General features: G+C 38.9%; 1 long non-coding RNA gene across 2 annotated transcripts in view; it reads left to right on the top strand.

Moving 5' to 3' along the window:
• Positions 1–23072, top strand: part of LOC116671795 (uncharacterized) — a 50311-nt gene that overhangs the window by 25403 nt on the left and 1836 nt on the right. The window contains exon 4 of one of the 2 annotated variants that reach the window (XR_004327366.1): positions 12207–12739. The exons of the other annotated variant lie outside the window; for it this stretch is intronic. This is a non-coding gene — a long non-coding RNA (uncharacterized LOC116671795). Of the gene's footprint in view, positions 1–12206; positions 12740–23072 lie in introns of those variants that run through there. 2 annotated transcript variants of the gene reach the window in all.

The raw sequence follows: 23072 nt of genomic DNA, 5'->3' as shown, positions 1-23072 counted from the left end.
AAATAGGTTTTAAAGCGCTCCCAAGCACTGCAATGCTCTCCCTTCTCTTCTTTTAAGCCTCTATTTCAGGCTTCTGATGATGTGCAATGTGCTATAGGTGCCAAAAAGAATCTATGTTTGGTACTGTCCATTTGTTTTGTTTTGTCATAGTTCATGTGTCCAATAAATATTACACTTCATGAGAAAAGAATCGTGGCAGAGAATCGTGATATCAATTCTAAGCTAAAAAAATTGTGATTCATATTTTTCCCTGATTAGTGCAGGCTTATTTTGGAGTATGTTGGGGGTTAGACAGTGGAAAATAACATCTTACTCAAACTTAAAAACTGTTCAGAAGGTTTTTATAAACGTTTCTGTGTTCTGGAATTTAGAGCTGATTGTTTTCAGATCATCGCTGCAATGCCACATAACGTGGTTTTACATACACTATTATCCTGAGTGGCTTCTTATTAGTAGTGATGCCCACAGCAAGTTCCAATTTTGCAGAAACATATGTATATAATAAAGTACACATATTGTTTATGGTCACATACACACCTTTTGTTGTGCAACAGTGTGATGCAGGTTCATGGTCTGCTATTGTAGTTTTATAAACGTCACTGCTCTGCCTGGTCATAAAGTCAGGACTGATAGGGCATACAAAGCAGTTTGTGGGGCTGAGATCAGTTAGAATTGCACAAAAAATATACAAAACAGACCTGTCATGGACACTTTCGCCAGCATGTGGCTGCTAGACATTAGGGTCAATGCAAAACCACTGAATGCTCTGTCAACTATTTCTCCCCTGACACCTTAAGGAAGCATTAGGAAATAGAAAAATAAACCCTTGTCAAGTTTGTTTACCAGATCCACAGTTGATTACCAGCTACGTTTGATACTGTGAAGATGGATTTTTTTCAAGAAAACATCACCATAGTAAGAGATTCCACAACACTGACTACACTATTACAGGAGCCATGGCATGTGAGGACAGAGACCGTTGTTGTTGAATGTTTTTACATAATGACTTGTACAGCTGCACTTAATATCTCTCTTCCTTTCCGCTACTTTGAGTCCAGGAAATGGACAGTGATTAACTTAGCGAAAAGTAATTTATAGAAAACTGCATGTGACAAAGTTTTGAGCACTGTCTTTGCTTCTATTATGGTGATTGTCTGAGTGAATTGTAAGATTGTATTGTTGCATGAATGTAACCTTGTTAGCTTTTTTGTGCCTCATTATACAATAACTACTGTAGTTGTTTAGATCAATTAAGTTTTCTCTGTCAATCAATCTAAGCATTCATGCTCCAATGATGCCAGTTTGTGGTGGCGAGTGACACAAGTGTGTGTGTGTGACAGCAACAAGCAACTTAAACTTTTCTTTGAGAGTGTGTAGTTATTATTATGAGAGTGTTGGGTTATAATTGAAATTGAGTCGGTGTAAGACATTGTCTTCGCTTTCGGAATCATTCAGGTTTTTAATCACCTGATGGAATGTCTTTCCATACAGACCAAAACCAATTATACACTTTTTATCTCGCTCCAAACTTGCATCCTAGCTTTTCACAAGAGTTTCATTACCTAATGTGCTTTGCGGTGCAATGCTGGGGGCAGCAGTTGGGTGGCTATGGTTTACCGTGTCCTCACCTTGACAACATACTGAGAAAAGATCCTGTCTGCCTTTCCACTGATACCCTGGGGGTGAGAAAATTAATCGGCTCAGGATCCAGTGTCCTTACAGCCACATCTCCCTCCACTAACCCTGACCTCTGCCCAAGCGACAGAGCATCCTTGTGATCAAAGGCTCTCGTCTCCCTTCAGCATTTGAGGAAGTACATTTAGTCCAGTCCTCTACTACATTACAGTTTTGAGGCACTACACTACACTGAAGAATTTCCTTTTTTAGGACATGTGCTACTTGTATGCTGCATCATTTCAGATGCAAATATTTTACATTTCACTCCACTACATTTATCTGAGTGCTGCATACTCTGCATATTGAACATTTTATATAGAAAACATCATGACAGCTTATATAATAGTACATTAAGTTTTCAAATTGGCTCAGCCAGCTACAACATTGTTATGGTCCTTAAACAATAATGCATCAGTAATAAAAATTGTAAGGAGTACAGTATTATATAGTATGTATACAGTATTATTACTGTATAATAATGTGACACTCCATAAGAGCCCATTTGGCAAAAGGGTTACTTGTGCAACTTTAGATACTCCAGGTACATTTAGCTGCCAATACTGAATGCAGAACCTTTACTCGTAATGGAGTATTTTTACATTGTGGCGTTGCTGCATTTTTATTAACCAGTCTGAATACTTTCACCTCTCCCCTTTACTAGGGCTTGGCGATATAATGATATATGTCAAAACTCTCTTCAAAAACAATTATAAGTGCAAAGCAAGATCGTTTCTTCATCAATTCATTTTAGGATTTGAACCGTTCAGCCACACAAAACACTTAATGTCTATGAGAAAACTTAGGTTCTTTGTTTTTATTTAAGTCACAGTGAGCTTCAACACAATGTTACTACAAAATCAGGTAATGTTTTGATGTAGAGATGGCCAGTCACCTGATGTTCTGTGTGTGCCTCCTCTTTTCTGTGTGATGACTCTATATCATTATAACAGATGTTATCACTCATAACACAAATTAAACCTCTCTGCTGAACAGATTATGTATTCAGGCGCTCTCGGACTCCCTTTCTGTTTTCATAGCTGATATTTTTAGAGCTGGTTTCACACAGCAAAAAAACTTTTGAAACATCAAGCTCATTTATTTAATGCCGACACGACCACCTGTATGGAGGACTGCTTGTTATTCATCCAGTATTAGAGGGTGTTTTATCATTATGAATAAAGCATTGTCCATCTTTAGATCAACGAAAACGGGGGAATGGACATAGAAAAAGGACATGTAGTTCTAATTAAACTGGTTGATATTCTATGAAATCCCCTGCATTTCTTCCAAATGAGTTCACTTCAAATGGCAGAACGAGGACAGGGAGAGCAGTTCAGAGTCAGCAGGCACAACGTGATTTCAACAGAGCTACTGTATGTGTTCCCTCGTCTCTCTGTTCCTCTAACCTTGATGGCTCAACTACAACGTGATTGGACGGTTCCTGTGGATCACTCAAAGTTAGTACAAAGACGGGGACTGGTCACAGCATTGTGTGCTCAGGACATTAAATCAAACAAAGTCATATCAAGCCAAAAACCAGATCACATTTTGTCATGTAGTACAAAGACGTAAAGATGACGATGATGACAATTTCATACCACTCGCTGGTTGTATGTGTGTCTCATTGTCCATTGCGTGAGCCAAAGGTTAATTGAAGCCTACTTGAGTAGTCTTAAAGCATCAGTGTAGAACATCCATGTACTTGTTTTCTGTGTATTTGTCTGTGTGGGTGTTTGTATATGTGTTAGAACTTGTCTTCTTGTTCCGAGCATCTTTCAGGTTTGCGTATATGTGTGCCCAGGAAAGAGTGCACACTGAGCTATTTGTAGCAGGTCTGGCTCCCTGGGAACCCATCCTCCATCTGTCAATTCCACACAGCCGAGCCCAACGAAGCCCTGATTTTACCCACAATTTACCAGCAGCTGACCCTTTTTCTCAGTGGCATCACAGACCCCATTATTTCTAAGCATAGCTCTCTACTTTATCTTTGCTTTCTCACCTACACCGTCTGCTTTACTGTCTTTCATGGCGACATACACACTCATAAAGACCTATCTTTACTCTCTCTATGCTTTCTCACACACTCAGGCACAGTCGCTGTCACACCTACACACACTCGTCTGTAATGTCACTAGAATAGACACAAGAGACAAACAGCAGATGTATACTAAATGGCAAAGAGATTTTGGAAGTCCGAGATATAATCACATGCTTTAAATGCCATGCAGTACTGAAGGGTGAACAAAGGTTCAGAAGTGTGCTGTGGTAACACTGGTGTGTTGAGATGCTGAAAAATAGGCCTGTGGCCTTGGAAAAATGAATTAACCATTGGGGCATATGGTGATTTTTACAGGCATATGGTGAGATGCCACTTTCCCCTTTAGCTTTGGGCCTTTTTGGAGAGAGCTACAAGATGCCATTCATAAGACTGGACTGAGAAGCTCTTCTTCACACATGAGAGCCAGGACCATGTACTGTATTTATTTAAAGTGCTGTACCAGGGTTTTCTTCTTTCAAACCATTCATTGGAAATGACCAAGGAAATGGCATACTGTACTGCTGCTTCATTTTAGGCAGCCATTGATTTACATTCATATAATATATTAATAATATGACTTGGAGAGACATGCTACTTGCTTAAGATGTACAGTATATCAATGTATAGTTAACTACATCATAGTAATTGTATTGGTAAAAGTGCATTTGTGTTATAATGTCATTGCAAACCAGGGACTTTTTGAAAACTGCACGCATTGGTGGGTTCAAGGACACATCAAGAATATCAGATTTGGGTGGCAAAAAAAAAGCAAAGTTCTTTTTACCTTGTTTATATTTGCTAATTGTTTGTCTTCTGGATTTCCTTATCTGACATAACTTCTGAATGCTTTTTGAAGGCAGTCTCAAGTGTCTTTGTTGTTGGAGCATCTTTAAATGCACCAACCAGAAGATGTTTTGCCCAAATAAATGATATAATATGGCAGTTTCACATGTATTCAATTTTCTGGATTAAACCATTATTCCCTATATATATATATATATATATATATATATATATATATATATATATATATAGAGAGAGAGAGAGAGAGAGAGATCAAGATTCACTTCCCACAACTTATCTTTTAAAATCAACCTTTGCATGCACATCCATATCTGTATGTGTATATATACTGTAAAAATAACCCTAACCCTTCATTGTGGGCTGAAGGGTTTTATTGATATATATATATATATATGTATAATATATATAAGTAATTTCCAACTCTGAAGTTTTTTCAGGTTGGGTCCAGTGTTCCATGGCAGGAGCTGATAGCAAGGCCAAAGCAGTGCAGTTGTGTCAGCTTTATTCTCTGCTGAGGCTTTGCACTAATTCACTGCATCCGATCCCACAGCATGGCCCTCAATGGCCCAGTTCACCAGCTTCAAAGGCCAAACATTTCTCCCATTGTTCCATTGAGAGAGGCTGGATTTAAAGGGATGGCTTTGGAAGGGGATGATGTTCAGCAATTTTTGTTTTTGGACTGCTACTCTGTAAAAGGGTAAAGTTCATCAGAACGTTTTGTCAATTGTCACTGCTGGCAAAGTCCATGTAGCTATATGTGCATTTTTGTGTTTGGGTGTCACTCAACCAAGGTAGCCCACTGGAATTCACTTTGGCTGTGTGTGAGATTAAGCTCATTGAGTTGCTGTCCCTTTTTAACAGCTCTCACTGTGGGCGCGTGGATGAGAAGTGAGAAATAGACTGAGGCTGTGTGAAATTAGTAAAAGTCAGCCCTCATTTTAGTTGTGGGAATCACAGAGAACATACAAACTCTGTCTAAGAGTCATATTTTAATTACAACTATGGTAGTAGAGAAATCTGAATATTACCTGCTAATTATAATACCATCAACCACCATTCTCAGTGTGTTTTGCCTTTTCCTGTTTGGGATTTTGCCAAATTTGGACTTCAGTTGTTAATTTCATGGTTTTAATTTGATAGTCCAAGTTACACTTGGCGGGTGACATTAGTCCTTTGGAATGAAGCCTGTAGTAGGCACACTGAAGATATTGCTATGCAATACAAAAAAAGATCTAGATCTATGGAAAAAAATGTATTCCCTTTAAGCAACAGGTGACTTCTTTGCCTTTAGCTTTCTTATACATGTTCTGACCATGTATAACTCAGTTTTGTTTTTCAAATGCAAGAAAGTATAAGCAAAGACAGCCATCTAACATTTTAGACAGCTATAATCTATTCAAGAATCTTTACTTGCAATTAGTGAATTAACGTTGCATGTTTAATATGATATAATATGAACTTAATTTGGACCTGAGGTGTTGAACCCTTTGCAATTTTGATGGGGAGACAACTTATTCTGTTGTTCATTGGAGAGTTTTATTACTCTGGAGACCTCAGAGATGCAGAGATGGAGCACCCAAACGTATGTAATATTTAGCTTTAGTGCATCTAATCCCCTGGCATTAAAGCCTAAAGCTGTGCGCCCGCTCATAACATTATCCAACTTAGGAGACACGTTGATGGGGTCCTCTCATTATAGCAATGAGCCTCCTGAGTGAGCCCTCATGTCACCATTAGGTTCAGACTCGCAGCACCATGAAAGAAGAGGTGCAAACTGACAGCCACCACTCTTCTCTATTACACTGATGGGGAGAGGCTCTTATTAACCCAACAATGCACAAGTCAGGAAGACTAGGAACAGAGAACACCCTCTGAGCTTTTGTCTCACCTGTAACTCCATCTCACCCCTTCTAAACTCATCATCCAATTGCATATCTGACAAATTGTTGTTGGATTCTTGTCAAGTTAACGGGTAACCAAAACTCAATAACAGCTGTTTTTATAAACTACTGGGCCTAGATCAGTCCTAAAGTCATACATTTTGGCTCCGTTTACAGTGTCACAGTGGATTTCAGTTCCAAGGCATCTTCATGACGCATAAAGTCTTGACTAGTAAAGCAAAAAACACAGATAACAGACTTCAGAATTCAAACAAGTCATATATATTGATCTCTACATTCACTGTATCAATGTAAATTGTAAAATAAGAAAAATAAACATAAGTCCTAATTTTATGTCTGATGCAAATGTTAACTAATTTTGATTAGAAATGTTTTGTGGTCACCATAATATTCCACACCACATATAATCATAATTAAGTATCTTATTAACCTTGAAGTGACAATTGTCTGCTACTTGTACAGTATCCACAAGACTCAAAGTCTTTGTTTAAGTTAAATCTTTAATAAGACAGCAAAGTTATTCAAAATTAGACAAAGTGTTATTAGACAGCAGTTATGTCAATAAGCCTGCTCACACATGAGTCTATATAGTAAATTAACAAATGGATTACAATGAGCCATCAAATGTGGATTTTAAGAATGATTATAGATCTACCTAGCTCACTAATCGTTCTTTACTTCTGGTCATTGTCTTACGCACTGATGCAGCTGCATCGTACCAGAAAAACAAATCCATATCTTTCTCTTTTGGTTTTTGAGTGTTCTTTTTGTGTTGGGGTGCTACTTAGCTGCAGCACACTCTCTGACCATAGTGTCCTAACACTGCAGGATTATTCATTGTGTTGCATCAGAGCTTCACAAGGTAACAGCAGTTAGAGAACAGGAAGATCCCAAGTAGAGATGCTTCATGCTCTCATTTTGGAGGACTTATTTTATTTTTGGCTCATTCGCCACACATAAGAACTCAAGTGGCTGTGCCAAAAGCACTGCACAGTAACCTCAATGGCCTGGCCATTAATGAATGACGACTAGAGTTTGCTCTACCATGAAGTACGTGTCATTGTGGTAAATGACTATCATCAATTGCGTTGACTTGGTACATATGATAACATATGATCTTCAACATGTTTACGTTGTTTTCTGTTTTGTTAACATAATAGTAATTCAGCCTACAGTTAGTTCATTAAAGCATTGTTTTGTAGTACCCAGAAGAAAAACTGGTCAGTTTGCATAAGTGGTGATTGTTATACCTGGAAACCATATCTTTACACCAGTTTGTTTGTCAAATGATCTCTGGAAATTGTAGTGCAAAAACACTACGGAAAAACATGAACACTTGAAGCCCACATAATCAACAATTTCTCATTCAATTTCACATCATATGAATATGCTATGAATCCACTGCATCTATTCAGCAAACAGTTGTATAACAATTTCACTTTCCACGCTGATGCTGAAACATGTCCAACAACAGCTATCTTAGCAGCCAGGACACTGAGCGTTTAATCTTTCGGCAACTGGAAACGATTGTCTAATTACTGTAATTGGCTGGTGAGGAGGCGGTGTGGTGGCATGGATGTGGATGAGCCACGGTGGCACTCTGATCACCAGCATCTCTGAGCACCATCGCCTCGGCTGCTTCATCAACTCCACTCTACCTTCTTGGATTGTGTTCACCACTTTTCTCTTCACTTCCACTCGCCGCCAACCCTAAAACGATGATAGAGTTTGTCAATGCGCATTGGGTTTTGGAAGGAAACAAGCTAAAATCCAACCCACTAATTCTTTCTTTTTTTGTGAGCAAACTTTTTATTTAAATCCAACCCATTAATTAATTTTTAATCAATACAAAATAATGTCACAGCTGTCTTCCCTTGCGGTTTAATGGTGCTGTTGGAATTTATACAGCTCGATATAAGAAGGGGCTTTACAGAGGACTAAAATATTAGCCTATTTATATCACGTCTATTTCCATTATTAACTAGTCCAGTTGTCTGATAATTGTTTCCTGAATTGACACAATCGGTCGCGTCCACTTTGCCCCAGATATTTAGATATTTAGATGCACTGTGTACCAACTCTTTTCAATTGGGATGAGCAAACAGAACAGGAGGAGATCAAATTGAAGGAATAAGGTAAAACGCCAAGCTAGAAGTCTCTTTGTACACAGCAATGCTTCAATCAAAACTTATTTTTCACCAAATAGATTTTATTAGCCAAGACAGTTTGGGAAGTACCTGAGGTCGGAGAATTCAAAGTAGAGCCAACAGTATGGTGCTGTCAGTCGGGCTTAGTGTCAGGGTCTGTACCAACGGTGCTGAACAGGTGTCACAGGGAGTCTCCAAGGCAGTGCCCCAGCAGAGCACTGACACTCAAAGGACATGCAACCTTTTACCAACAGTCACCCTGGGCTGCTCTCTCTGCTGGACCTCTCAGGAGTACTCATTTACATCTTATTAACAATACTTTTGATACATTAGTATCATACAAACCAGTCAAGTGCAGAATCATCGCAGTTGTTTTAACATTACCAAGGTGGTTGTGACTTTAAGCCCTTTCAATACTACAGTTTTTTGTTGTTGCAAAATTTAACAATTGATGCCGAAGGAAATCCATCACAGAACTGTTAACAAGACCAAAATGTCTTTAGACAGAGTCCTCACGAGACCATGATGCAATGCCAAAAAGACATTTTATGTTCAGTACTCTCAGCTTTTCTCAACTGAAAAATGTTTCACCCCAGTACATGTGATTGCTCTCTCCACTTGCTTTACACATGTAGGCCTCAGCTGAATGCAGCAAGTTCACACCTAGTCACTGGAGGTTTCTGAGAGACACTCTGGGAAATGTAGGAAGACAGTAATTCAAGATGAAGTAGACAAGGTAGAGAAGAGTTGTTATGGTGATATAAATTGAAAGGCAAACATAAGATATAAGACATCATGGCATTTTGGTTTCATTAATGCATTGATTGACAGCTGCTCTTGCTTTTCATTCTGAGAGATTTACCTTTTGTGGTCGAAATTTGTTTGGATTAAATAGTGTCTGGGATGGCAATGTATGTCGGTCAGACTGAAATATCTTAACAACTATATAATGGATAACCATGCGATTTACTACAAATGTTCATGGTGCGACTATGGTGCTGATAGTCCAATCAATGACTGACACTGCCATTTTGCTGGTCCTGAGTGCAAATTTGGTTCTCCGTGTGTCTAACATGTTGAATGACAATAAACTTGATTTAAATAAATGGAAGGTCAAACATTAGCAAATGTAAAGACCTGCCTGTTTAGCCTTGACAGTTACTGCTTTTTGATTTTTATCCCAAAAACATTATGTTCTTCACTATCTTTTAAACCTAACTTTTAGTACTTTTTTAGTAGTTACACTATGATTATTTATATTTGTGGATTTTACTTGAGATTTTTTTTGAGAAAATCTTCAAAGCTATTTCCTCCCAGTTTGATAACACACAAATAAAAATACATCACTACTGATATCTGAATTCATTTTAAACCATGTGTGTCATCTGGCCCCGGTCTATCTGAGGATACAAAAAATAACTTTCATTCAGTAACCCTATCTGCTTTCATAATAATCAGAGGCCCAATTTGTCTGGTTCATTTGTCTGTCTAAGTCCTCGGTATTCCTCCCGGCCTTTTCTACAGGGAACATCTAATCAGCTCCTTTGTAATTGGAGCTGTGTTAAGATGATCTGCACGAGTAGGACGTCTGCTCTAGTCCCACACACACACATACACATTGTGAACTGTTGTGTAAGTATTACTTTAACATCGGTACCTTTTGGTTACAATGGAAAACGGTATGTCCACAGAGAGTTGTGATCTCTAAAAAGATGCTGTACATGTTCACCTTATAACCTTTAAAAGGATGCATACTTACACAAACTTTGGTTGCCACAGAGTTTTTTTTTATTATACTTTATTATTATTATACTTTTTTTGTGTTCTGTCCTGTCAACTTGACTGGATTTGGGAATTTTATAATGCACTATTTCTGACAAACTGATGCAAACGGTTTAAAATGTAATATACCTTATGTTCTCGCCTATGTCATGAATATGATTTTTGTTTTTGTACTGTATTTATTAAGTGGGAGGTTTCATGCAGCTTATTTGTGGAGGACAAAAAAAGCAAAATTCTTTTCCAATGTCTTGGTGATATAAACTGGAAACCAGTGAAAATGACAGTTTGTCTCGGTCATCCGCTGCTGGTTGAATGGAGTCTTTGAGGAGCTTTTGGATTCGTTTAGCACTATCACCAAGCTGTTGGGCAATCAACCAATTTCCCTTTACTGTGTCAGACAGGTGTCATTTCTTACCAGTTTCCTTCCTTTTTTACAACATTTAAAATGGCACGTCACTTTGTGTTTGTTCTTGTATTCTCCCCGAGGAATGATAAAGTGCTCTGTGCTTTGCAGACCTCAGCACTGCTGAGCGTGCGGCTGTCCAGAAATGTAACTACTGCACTGTCAAAGAAGGGAGCGTCCCAAAGTACAACAAGACTTTCAGTATTTTGCAGGGTCAGTGTGGAGTGACTTCTTCTCCAGCCACCCTGGCATTAAATCAAAGCTTTCAGACTACACCTCTGCGTCACAGCTATGCTCCATTTTAGTGTCAACAAGGTTGACTCAAGTGTTATTACTAACCAGGAAGGATTAATTTGAGCCTGTTTGTCCTGGTAGATTACAATTTATAGCCAAAACAGGGGATTATAGCTAAAACATCAGTGGTGGAATAGATTAAGCACAGGTAAACATTCCCAGTTCTTTCTTGTTCTGTTTTTGATTGCAAAGCATTGCCCACATTTGCCATCTGCTTCCTTGACGCCTGTTGTCTTTTTATGGATGCTGGTTACCTCAGCCAATGGCTAAGGGCTGTTTCAAGCAGACATCTCATCAAATTGCATATAAAGCTGGGTACAGTCGCTATAACGCTGATAAAGTGTTTCTATCTGCCAGTTATAAAATGGGCATTTCAGTTCAAGATCTGAAGTCTGATCTAAAGGTCTGTATGGAACTGAGGATAAACCGAGATGTGCAGTGGTTGCTACAGCTACTTTGTCCTTCATATATTCATATTTTTATTAATATATTTCATGATTAAAATTCCCACTTATGTCATACCATCAACATTTTGTCTGCTGAATGAGACAAAACTCCATCAATGCTGTGTATGGATCTGTGATTAGGCTCACAGCTGCTGAACAGGATTAGTCTTCTACTCCAGCGTTTGTCCATTTCTTTCCAATCAAGCTATCTAATCTTATTACTTTGCTAATTAACTGCAGCCGCTGGTATTTTTAGTATCTAGGTCAATCTGGCATCCCAATGACCTGTGTGGACTGGCTGGATGTCTGTGGTTATACACTAACTCTAAGTAATTTTCTGTGACATTTTGATATAAGTGCTTTGCTCCTGTTGGTTAATGATTGATACATCTCACTAGTGATTCAACCTACAAGTATTATCAGTTCATAAAAGCATTTACATAAACAAAATCCTTTGGTACACAGGAAGCGATTTGTTTGGCCACACTGGTTGACAAGTGATCTTTGGGGGGGATGTTGTGAAAAACCCCTACAGGTATTAGCAACAAAGAGGTTTCCAAAATTAAGATTGAACACAACACATTGATTAAGTTCAATCAGGAGAGACATGTTTGCAGATATGCAAATGAGGTTTATTATGCATCTCAATAAAATGTACAAAGTCTTTGGCGATTAGACCCCATCGCTATACAAATATTTCTTATGTCTATATAGGGGTCGAGAACCATGACACCCCCTGATGGCATCTAGACACCGGTGGTGGTGACAAAGGAGCCCGAAGACCAGACCGAAAGAGGCTTTGGACCGGCCAGCTGGAGGAGATGACTGGAGGTAGAAGGGGAGGTGGAGGGTTACACTCTTTGCCTCCAACGACAGCTGAATAGCAAAGGGAGAAACTGATTTTTAAAGTAGGGTTGTGACTCTGTGATGGGCCCTTGCAATTTGTGCACGATTCTGATTGGTTAAGCAGGGAGGTGAACACCTCCACCAGCTGATTCTATTTAGGAAGAGAGCATTGATTAAAGTAGGTCTTCCTGAAAGCATTTACGCTGAGCTATATTTCAATCAGGAGAGACTACGTGTGTATATGTGACAGTTAAACGCGGCAAAAGTATATTTATTAAGATAACAGCTGAACTGATTAGCAGTGCGCTGATTAAAAGTTAGGTCGTCCTGAAAGAATTCATGCTGAGCTACATATGTTGATTGTTAGAAGTTGGAAATTAAAGATTTTTTGGAGGAATTAATTTGCTATAAGCAGTGTTTTACTGCCATTTAAACGAAGCAGTGACCTTCAGGAGGACATGGCTTTTCAGACAGCTCAAAGGCAGTCTTCAGAGTGATGTGAAGCGACAAGAAGGATCAGACAGGCAAACATTCAGTCCAAAAACGTTCAACTGACAAACTCTACCAGTCTATTAAAGTCACAATAATGTGAAAGAAATCATAACTTTATCTTTTGTCTACTAACAAACCAGTTTATTCAGCAATAAAAGCTTGTGTAGTTGTGGCTGTTGACTATGAAAGAAGGTTTTTATAATGTGGTCCAGGTTGCATTCTGATGGCTTAAATACATTGGTCTTGAAGATTGCAGAATTTGTGACAGTTACAGATACTTTATAATTTAGCCAAGTATTTATGAGATTTCATTTTTTACCTTTATTTTTAAGCATAACCCATTTCATTAGTGGTTTATTTCCTCAAAAGCTGAAAAACATTCTTCTAAATAAAACGTGGCTTAAATATACAGTGTTTTTTTAACTCTGAATATTAATGAATCTATATTGAAAGCTATTTTTATTCTCCGGTTTATAAATAAGCCTTAAACTGCCCTTTGCACTGTGTCAGAAGCCCTTTTTTTGTTCCGTGTGTGTGTAGATACTACACTGTAGGCACTGTAAAACGCTGACCTTGTTGTCACACTGCAGGAAACATGATCAATAGGTCACTGGGATGTTTTTTCCTGCTCATTAGAGCTATGTTGCTTCATTTTTAAAACTGTATGACCTCAACACTTTGTTGTTATGTGACAAAATAGCCGATTTAAAGGAATCAAAAATATGTAATTTGGCTGTTCAGACTGTTAATCTACAAAATACAACATAGGTACAATGAAGAGGAATCTCATTCTGATTTAAATAGCGAGCTGTGAATTGTATTAGTCTTCCTACTCATGGTGACTGTTTTCTCAACCACGCTCTATTTGTCTGCTCTCTCAGTGCTGTGCAATCACACTCCAAATGAATCATCTGCCACTCGGAGTGCATTGTTTCTGACCAGGTCACCTGCTGCACCGGCACCGGTTCTGTACCAACCTAAACCCTCGGCTGAACCTCCTCTCTATCACCGTCATTTTCTGAGTTTGCACTCTTTGCACCTCTCTCTGTTTAAAAAAATGGATCACTCCACAGGGGAAGAACAACAAACAAGACTCACATTTCTTTCAGAACAGACACAAACACAGCAAGGACCGAGTGAAAGGCTTTTTTGTATATGTGACACCCGAAAAAAAAGCTAACAAAGACAGATAAGCAATGGAAGCGAGTTTGCTTCTGTTGAGGAGAACGACTAATGAATATGTAATGCTTCTTCCACATGTAGGTCCAATGGAAATTAGAGATGTTCCAATATATTTCTTTACTTCCCTATACAGATTCTAATACCTGAACTTGCGTATTGGCCGATACAGAGTAACAATCCAATACCAGTGTGTATAAAAATATGTACAGTATATATTTCTAACAGCTGTATAAATCGTCTTTGGTTTCACTCTCCGCTAGCAGACCAAAAACTGGAATTAAATTTCCGGTTTGGTCTGCTAGCCGCATGCATAGGGGAAAGTGTCGTGAAAACTGATCATTTACTTTTTCTGGGGCTAAATGATTTGGTGTAGGATTGGTGCATAGACTTGCGTACTTGCTGATATATCAGCATTTTAGTCAGAATCGTAACAACTCTAATGTGTTGTTGATCAGGTAATGAAAAGTATTTAAGTCATCACTGATATGCCTACATTTCAACCCATTCCTGGAAAAGGATGTTGTGTTTTGAGTCACAAATGAATTATCTTTTTCATTTGGCACCACCCAACCACCTATAGTCTTGTGTCGGATTTTAGTCAGCAGAAATGCTAATGTTACAAATAAAATAAGATAAAACTTTATTTGCATTGTCTGCTCCAACAGTCAACAGGTAACATTAAAAAAACACACAAACATAAAAACAAGCATCTGTATGTTCACCCAACAACGTCTGACACACCTTTAGTCGCTTGCACACACACACACACACACACACACACACACACACACACACACACTGATTTACCAACAGCCTTGTAGTTATTCTAAAATTATATATATATAATTATATAAAGGATGTGCAGAAGATCACACTTTGAGACCTGTGATAATTAATTTTAACTTCTAGATGCTCCCTGACACCTCACATGGAGAAAGCATGACTGGTTAGGAGTAACTGCAGCACTGAGCATGCCTGACATTAGTTTGGTGTGTGTGTGTGTGTGTGTGTGTGTGTGTGTGTGTGTGTGTGTGTGTGCGGCGCTTGCGTGTTTGTGTGTATGTAGGAATGCATGCATGCACTGGTTTTGAATGTCTACTCTATGTACCTGTTGTTATGCCTGATCGTGCAACAGTCTTTGCATCTGCCTCTGTGCATGCATTGTGCCTGTATTTGCCATTGTGGATGTGAGACACATCAGACTGATCTTGATGGAGCCTGAACTCTTTATTCTCTAAAGGAGATTCCAGCTCTGGTTACCACACTGACCATGCAACACCAGTCACCTGACACCTTAGCACCTACAGCCACCTACAACCAGTAGGCCTCATTTGTCACTTTCACCACGCAGCTTTGCATGTAGATAAATGGTACACTCTTCTATATGTATCTCATGCCTAAATGTATATAATTAAAGTTTACATGGTGACTTATCAGCAACTGCTGCAAACAGATAGTGTTTATTATTTCACATCTTGGAATCAGAATCGGAATAAAAACTTGAAAAAATATGCTTTCCATCATACAATAGGGGAAAAATGCACCTGCTATACAGTTAAATTAGACATGTAACATTCAGAAATCAAAAGTATGCTTTAAACATGCATAATCATGCAGCCTATCACATAGCATGAAGCAATTCCCACCCACAGTTTTTTCCACCAACTACAATGAGAAAGCTTGTGTTTCCTGTCCTGGCTGCCACTTGCTAACCTTTTTCCATTTTTGCCTGATGAGGATGGTGCTGGCTGGGCCTTTCACTGAAACCGTCTACTCACTTTCACTACGCAGTGCTGAGACACTCTGGCTCTTTGCCCTGCCGGCCTTCTCCTCCTCCTGCCACCTTGCTTTTCTGCTCCTCCTGCTGCCCCCCCCCCCCCCCCCCCCACCCCCCCCCCCCCCCACCCACCCCCCACCCCCCCCCCCCACACACACACACACACAAAACAGTGCTTCATCCAGTGAAGATGTAAACTAAGCTAGCTCAACACCAACACACCCTTCTCCATTATTCATTATTCATCTTTCCCCTTTAATGAGTTTTCCATCCACCTTCATGCATCTACCACAATTAAAAGAAACAAATTATTGTGTTAGATCACTTTAATTTCATTTTTATCAAAGTATTACATAGTACAAATGTGTCTATTCTGCAATGAGTGCTTTCTTGTGTGTAAAGTAGGAAAACAAGTCAGGAGACAACTGAACAATGGACTGAAAAATAGAAAATGAATTAACATTTTTTAGCAAACAGGGTGCCCTAAAAACACGTAGAATGCAAGGTGCAATTGATTTGTCTTTCACACTCATTTATCTCTTGAAACAAATTATATTTAGCCAACAGTTTGCTTACTTTACAAAGCTGTGTTCTTCAAAGTGTGCCCGCGGAAGTAAAACATTCCCAGTAGTCTGATAACATTTTGTGGAAATTAATTTGATAATGAATCCTCCGCAATGACCCTCTTTTCCTTTAACACTAAAGAGCTGTCTAGGCTTTCACTGTCGTGCCAGGCCAAAAGATCCCGTGTCAATCACACAGATAATGTTTGTTTACATACCATGATCATGAAAAGAAGGCCAGTTAAATATTTGATGACTTCGAGTTACCCAGGAACAGTCACCCTGTGACCCAACACTAGAGTTGGAGCTCGGCACATTCAGTCATTGTTAAACACCTCTACAGAGCACTGACTCACATTTGTGGGCACATGACTCTGGTTGGCAAATAATATAAAGCACTCTCATGCTTTGTGCTCTCTCTGGATAAGACACAATGATGACTCTCAGCAACAAGTAGCCTCAACTCATTCAGTTTCAGATGTTCCGCTATATTATGTGAGGTGAAAAAAACCTGTACCCAGAGCACATAGAGTGACAGTTTTTCACAAAAGTCTCAAGAAGTTTGATGTCTTGTATTGTCAGTCTAGGTCATCGTAAGCTAACAGTCGCCCCATCGCCCCTGAACTCACTTTGACACACTTGCATACGCTTCGCACATTTTCCGTGTAGCGTCCCAGTGGACAGAGTTTAGTCAAGCATGCATCAGCACTTGTCTGCAGCCGGCCTCTACACTGCAGGCATTCAGTAATACTTGCTACACTACTCGAGTCAACCCACACACACACCTTAGTCGTCCTCCTGTAGTGTCAGAGTAGCTACTCTGTGAGCTGAGACAATGTGAAACGTATAGTCCAAACAAAAGGCGAGAGAAAGACAAAGAGTGAGTAGGATGGGAGCGAGCAAGAGAGCTGGAAACGAGACAAATGTCTGCGGCTACACAAAAGGGCAAATAAACGCTTAGTCGTGAAAGAACATCTCATAGTTTTATTGTCTTTCACACTTTAAACAACAATTTAAATAAAAATGTCTAATCATTGTCATATGTTTTATGAAACGGCGTATGTATGACACGCCATTGTGTATGCCATTATTAGCGTGTTATCAAGACACTTACTTTCTTTTTAGCGTGTTTATCAACTCTGTTTGGCCTCCATTGACTTACATTACCTTGCGATAGCATGTGAATTAGCACCATAGTGAGTAGTATGTAAGAAGAAAGGTTGGTTGAGGTGGTGGATGGGTAAAACACAGGACTTTCTCCCAGGAGAGCGGGGATAGTGCCCCACATGTCACGTTTCTTTTGTGTCCCGCATGTCATGTTTCCTAAACTCAACCGTCGGTTTCTTTTTTTACTAAAGCCAACCCCGTTCTTCTTTTCTTAAACCCAACGGCATGTCAGGTGTCAGGTGTGTAGACATACACGTGGATAGCTCGAAATGGGTACAGATAACACGCGTGTCAGCGTGTATGTTTACGCAAAGTCATGACGGCATGCTATTACTCCTGACTTCTAAAGTAATTCAAACAGCAAATTACATAAAACAGTTTTATATTATCATCATTCTAATATGCTCTGATGAACCTATGGTGTTGCCTGTTGGACTCGAGATGGACACAAGCAAGATGTGCTAAACATCTTTTGAGTGTTTTATTTATGGAGATGAAACTCTCAAAAAGATGAAATTGAAATGGAAAACTCCTTTCAGCTAACTGAGATGTATTCAAATCTTAGAGACTTCAGAAAATGCTCGAGTGCTTTTGAAATCAGTACTGTATATAGCATACCACTGATGAGGATGATTGCTTGTAATTGAATCACCAGAGCACCAATCTAATCAAGACCGACAATTATTTAAACGTGCAACAAGGAGCCGCCATTGTTCTTTTTTACTTTACAATGCACGGAAGGCTTTAAAGGTTATAGCTGCAATACAGCTGCAACTGCTGAAATATTATGGCTGTGATATCATAAAAGGCATCAGTTGTACTAGAATATAATTGCATTGAATAGCTTTTAGTACTATAGTATGTTAAGGTCAATAGAGTTTATTTCAATCCTCATTAGAGATGACGTGCCCTTACAGTAGTGCTATAATTTGCCTTATCTTGTGTGTTTTGATTGCATTGTATTGTGAAAACAAGCTTGATATTTATTTAATGATGGTTCAAGCCTTGTCAGGACAGACAACACTGTCATTTGCATATAGAATTAAGGCAAGTTGACCAGGTAAGATGAGGAGCTGCATTTCCCTATTTACAAGCATCTAATTACCTTATCATTGCTCCTTAAGTACAACATTAGATGTCCAACGCCTGCATTATTCTTTACCCTATCATGTTCCTTTTTTCCTGCTCCCACTGTTTCTTCCACCATATTTCCCCCAGGGTCCCTGTGAAACCCCTAAATAATGCACACCGAGTGAAGGGCTTTAAGTAGCCGTTTGATGGATCACTCTCCTCTTTCTGGAGCTGTTGTATTCTTCTTGTACTGAAGCTTATTTATCATTTCCATAATGACACTGCTCTCAGGTGATTCTCCAAATATCTATATTTACACCAGACAGCCTTTAAAAATATCCCCTTTTTTCTGTGATCCAGTTTTTAGTATGTGGTCACTGCAAAAATGGGTCACATGCATGCTTTGGGACTTTTATTTTGAAAGTGTATACAGACAGGGAAGACAAATTGCCTAACTAACAATTTGTCTGTTCGCTGTACTGTTTATCTAAAGTTGTGCATTGTCTTACTTTTGAACTAATAGTTGTTTACAGAAATACTGTCAGTAATGGGTTATAATGCAAATGTGGAAACAATGAATGAGAGACACATTTACAGCATAAGAGGAGAATAAATTTGAAGGTCTGCTTGCAAACCTTGTCTATTTTGCTTCTTTTTTTCAAAAACAACATCAACATTTCAAAACTATACTTCAAGCTTTTGTTTATATTTTAAATGATGACAACTTTTAGGGAGTGAAAAATCTATCTGCACATTCATTTATTTTCTTTATGGTTGAGACATTGTTTTAAGTTTAGAAACCAACACTTTATGTCATGTTACTCCACTAATCTAAGAAATAAAGATATAAGTGCACTGAAGTAACAGATAAAGATCCAAACATTTTCAACAAACTTTAAAGATGCATTTTTCAACCCAGAAAGAAAGAAAATGCCCCTGATAGGACATTGAAACACACTGTATGTTGACATAAAGTCCACTCATAAGATAAGATCCCCGAGTGGAAAATAGCCCACTGCAGCAGTAAAATAAGAACACCTGTCCATTTATCCACCTGTATAGCGTAGTATTATAAAAAGCCACAAACCAGCAACAGTTACCATGATGGGAGACACTCTCCATGCTTTGTATTGTCATGTATCAAAATAAATAGCATAAGCAGTGGGTTCACAGATCACAAGCTGACACATTTCACATACAAATTAACAGCAGGCTCAATGTTTAAGAACCACTCGCCATATTTGCTGGTGTGTGTTTACAGCTCTTGCCACAGAAGTAAGTCACAGTGTGTGGAAATTAACCAATTTCTGCTCATAGTTGTCACTGCAACGTACTTTCACGGAGTAAGACAATAAGGGGCTACAAAGGGTCTTTTTATTAAATATTTACAAGACTCGACAGCCAGTCAACTCAAGGCCGGTCAGTTTTATTTGTCTTGACTTGCTACACTAGCAGCTCTGTAAGGCATTACTTAGGCACAGCAGTGCTTTGAGTGCAATGCTAAGGTTGACATGCTCACAATGTAAACATTGTGCTGTTAAGCAGGTATAATGTTTGCCGTTTTCACCATCTTGGTTTAGGGTGTTAGCATGCTAGCATTTGCTAATTAACACAAAAAGCACAAAGTACACCTGAGGCTGATCTGAATTTCATTAATTTTGCAGGTATTTTAATCATAGACAACAGCAGGTTTTGTGTACATCAGATGTACACAAGTTGCAGATACAGTATTTATTTAATGGTGAAGATGTGCATGAAGCATGGTTCCTTGTTCATTCCTAGAGAAGTGTGTGTACACTAATCTGTTCAGTCATATGCAACAGCGCTGGGTTGTTTAAATGAATGAAAAACTATCCAATCAAGAAGTCAGTGTTTAACAGGAATGCATTATATGAATGTCATTTATCACTGAGGTAGTGTAGTCTTCAGAAAGAGAACAGAGAGCGCAGCATCAACCCCGCACTTTAACACAGTGTATTGCTGTGCATCTGACCGTTACTTAAGTCTGAAATGGTAATGAATGTGGGGTCCTTATAGAGAACCAAACAGAGGACTCGGATGACTTTTTGTGGAGAGGTGGAAATAAATCTGTGTAGCTCTGTTTATGTTAAAGGTTCCATTGATGATTTTTTAATGAGGCGTTTAGTCCAGATCAAGAGGCATACTAGTATACTGAGCATCAGAGTTAACCACAAAGCGTGTGGTCTACTGCTCACACTAGTTATGTTCAGTCATGGTTCTGAGAAGTGAACCCACTGAATCCCATTAGGAATCAGAACTTAGTATGGTGTGACCCCTAGTGGCCAAAGAGTGTCGGGATTGGTGTCAACGTTTTCTTAACGCTTTAAATCTTTTTTTGCCCACTGTAACTCATAGTTCATTTAACTGTTAAGGGGACTTTCCTATCAGTGCTATCTTTCCAAGGTTTCATTCTCAATTATAGAAAACGTTACTTAGTTCAGATGCTTATATTTCTCAGTTCAAAATGTAATAAGTATTTAATTTTTAATCTGTTTATTGATCCCCAATGGGGAAATTACAATTTACACTCTGTGTCCACACTTTGTTAGTTATCACACACAGTCCTGAACTACACACATACATGCACTAATGGAGAGATGGCAGAGTGAGTGGGCTGCCAGCCAAACTAGCGCCCTGAGTGGTTTGGGGGGTATGGTGCCTTGCTCAAGAGCACCTGGCAGTGCCCAGGAGGTGAAGTGGCATCTCTCCAGCCACCAATCCACACCCCATACTTTTTGGTCCATACGGGGACTTGAACCAGTGACCCGCCGGGACCCAACCCAACTCCCTACGGACTGAGCTACTGCCACCCTAATATTTAATTGATTTAATATTAATAAGTTAGTCATGCAATCAGTCCAACAGAAAGTTAGTCCAGCAGAAACTAGAGTTGATGTCCAGAATTACTCATGACAGTCTGTCTTCATACTGGGCTGCTTTTTGTAGAAAGGTTTAGCTAATTCTGCTGTTACTCCAGGCTTGTCGTCCAACTGTGTCTCCACGTGTCACCCCTTGTCATTCAGGAGATTAGTTTACAGACAGACTCCCTGTAGCACTGTGTAGGATCTGTGACTGTGTGTCATTGAAACACATCCCCACTCTGTCTCCCTGTCCCCAGCAGAGTGAGGACATACTGTTGTCTATATAGAACGTGTTAGTTCCATGTTTAAAGCAAAACACGTTTAGTTTTACCAAGTCACTGTTAACTTCGGAAGACACCACGGCCCTGACGCCTGAGGCTGGAGTCTGGTGTGTCAGCCACTGGACTGACGTCACTAAATAATGCCGGAGGACACAGAAAAAGACCTCAAAAAGTCCTAGAACAGAGGAGACTGTGCTTATCAAGGTGACTCAGTCCAGAGTGTGAAATTAAAACGATCTGATAAAGTCTACTTTGTAAGCGCTAGGGTGTTACTGGTCAGTGGTATGCAGTACAGCGATATATCAGGCAGAACACTTGACTGTAAATATTTGCCCCTCTGAGGTTATCAGAAGTCATGTTTGTTGATCCACATTTGAGATTTTCTACTCACAGCTGGAAATTGGAGCAGAATATAATATATACTTTAGTCCCCACAGAATACATTAGCTGCAGAGGGCTTTTCAAGTGCATTTGGGCTGTAGCCAACTCACTGAAATGATCCAAATTATTGAAGTGGTCTATCATTGATGCAAACTGGTTCAATGCAATAATCAAGTTACTGCACTGTATAAAAAAACCTAACTTTGAATTATTGGTGCTCTTTTTCTCATTTCTAATTTAGGGAACACATTAAATAAAATATCTGTACTTTAGCTAACGTCTTAATAAAATAGAATATTTTTTTCTTACTGCCTTTTCAGCAGAGTTGAATGGTTCTCTATCCCTGTTTGTAAAGGCCATGCACAAATGATAGTAACTCACAGAATGCAATTTGTTGTTGGAAATGAAATGGCCAAAATAAGATTTCCAATAGAGCAGAACATTTTTAACAATGTTGTATATTATAGTGGTGTGTGTAAATGGTCAGTAGCCTGCACTGGCACATACAGAGCTCAGTATTCAGGACATTCTAACACGAGACAGACTGAAAATGTTATCAACTAAAAACTATTAAAAACTATTATCAACTTCTGAATGAATCAACAGGTACATGAGAGAAAGCTTCTTTCTGCTCTGATTCTAAATAGAACTGGAAGCAATGCGCAAACCAAACTGTTCTTTCACCACACTGGATTCACTATTATTGAGAAATAGAGAATGACAAAAGAAATATTAAAGAAATATATTCTATTTGTTGAAGCCCACTCACACTCTTAAATACAGATCCTGTAATGTTGGAGAATACCATATCATTGCGAGTGCTAATTCAAAAAAGTGAAAATTAATGAATGAATTTGGAATAAATGATGACACACTTTTGAGATGTAATGCATGAGGAGGCTACTACGGTTCTTTGAATAACCAACCAGAATAACTGA

This window comes from Etheostoma spectabile, chromosome 21 (genome assembly GCF_008692095.1).
Source record: "Etheostoma spectabile isolate EspeVRDwgs_2016 chromosome 21, UIUC_Espe_1.0, whole genome shotgun sequence".
NCBI lineage: Eukaryota > Metazoa > Chordata > Actinopteri > Perciformes > Percidae > Etheostoma > Etheostoma spectabile.
The sequence above is the reverse complement of the archived record's forward strand: the minus strand, read 5'-3'. Positions and strand labels throughout refer to the sequence as shown.